Below are 2,043 nucleotides of genomic sequence, written 5' to 3' on the forward strand. Positions count from 1 at the left end.
CCACAAATGTAAAAATTGGTAGCCACCTATGTGAAAATTTGTAGCCATAATTGTGGAAGTAGGTAGTAAAAGTTTTGTATAAGTTTGGTAAGTTTGATAGCCAATATTTTTAGAAATTCGCTGCCACATTATGTCATTAATGATGTAATCAAGTGTTCAAAAACTCTATAAATAGAGTAGTAAATGAACACCTGAAAATACACCAAAATAGAGAAGCAATAGAGAGTAGGAATTCACAAACTACTTCTTAGTTTAGTTTGTGAGAAAATAGTGTAGCAAGTAATATTATTGGGAGTTGTAAGAAATAAAAGAGTGCTGAGTAGTAGTATATTATCAATACCAAGTTTTTCATCAATATTATTATATTACTCAGTCGGGTATCATATTTACGCCATTTTCGTATTTGGTGTCATTGCTACTCTCTTCCTATTACTATTTAGTTTGGTCATTATCATGTGTGTCATTATCAGTTTGTCCAACAACGAGGTATCTGAGTTATGACAAATAATATTCCATTGTCCTTTCAATATCCCCAGCTCACAAGAGAAATTATGAAAAATTGTGTCTACGATGAAAGTCACTCTTGTATCTCAAGATGTTTAGGATATTGTAGACAAAAGGTATACAAAACCCCCAAATGAGGAAACCTTGCACTTAATGAAAACGAAGTCTTGTTAAAAACAAGAAAGAAAGATCAAATCCATCAATGTTTGGATGATGGTATGTTTTAAAAGGTGGCAGAGGCAACAACCTCAAAAGAAGCATGAGAGATTTTACAAAATTCTCTCCAAGGTGTTGATAAAGTAAAGAATATAAAACTACAAACTCTAAGGGATGACTTTGAAGAATAAGAAATTTAAGAATTTGAATCCATTTCGAATTTCTGTTAAAGATTGATGGCTGTAGTAAATCAACGGAGGAAGTAGATTGTGTGTGTGCACTAGAAAACACCCTTCGCTCATTAACACCTAAATTTTATTATCTGTTATGTCCCAGTGAGGATTTTAAAGACTGGAGGGTTCTTTACTAGCCCACGAAGAGAATAAAAAGGAGAAAAGAATAGCCACTAGATCAACTTATTAAAACTCATGCATCCTTCAAAGGATTTAAAAGTGAGAAAACTTATAAAGGAAATGGACAATGGCGAGGTTGTGGAATAGGAAGAAGTTATAATGATCATTTCAACAATGAAGATAAAGGTCACCAATCATTCAGAGGTCGTGGCCGTGATCAATGAGGAGACAGAGGACATTGAGCCTCTCAAGGTACAAATGAAATGAGGTATGACAAATCTAAAATTGAGTAAGAGTAATTGAACGCTTGAAGATACACCAAAATAGAGAAGCAATACAGAGTAGAGAGAGTAATCCACAAACTACTTATTAGTTTATAAGAAAACAGTGTGCAAGTAATATTATAGTGAGTTGTAAGAAATAAAAGAGTGTTGAGTACTAGTCTTTTGACACTACCAAGTTTTTTATCAATATTATTGTATTACTTAGTCGGGTATCATATTTACCCCATTTTAGTATTTGGTGCCATTATTACTTTCTTCCTATTGCTATTTATTTTTGACATTATCCTGGGTGTGATTATCACTTTTTCCAATAGTCAACACCCGAAGAACAAGGAGAAGGAGGAGGAGGAAGTTAAAGCTTTTCGGTTTGTGTCTTATGTCGTTCGTATTGGCGAAGTAACTAACTTATAGAGAAATCAAAGAGAAATCATGAGATAATATAATGTATAGAAAAAAATAAAGAGACAGAAAATTTTTTAGAAAAAATTCTATTCAAAATCACCATGCATGGAGATGAAGTTCTTTATTCAAGTGACTTTACAGGCTTCAAAGAGTGGTTGTTAGTAAAAGTTTTCTAAGTTGATAATTCACTAAGCACCCCCAATTTTTCTGACAAGCTTAAATAATTTATTAATGATTGAGGAAAATCACATATACAAGGCGTATAGCAATTAATTACTATCCCTTCAAACAATGTCCCCCTATCCTTCCATACCACCCACATGAGAGATAACATCGCAAACCAC

Source organism: Solanum pennellii, chromosome 1, assembly GCF_001406875.1.
Source record: "Solanum pennellii chromosome 1, SPENNV200".
Lineage (NCBI taxonomy): Eukaryota > Viridiplantae > Streptophyta > Magnoliopsida > Solanales > Solanaceae > Solanum > Solanum pennellii.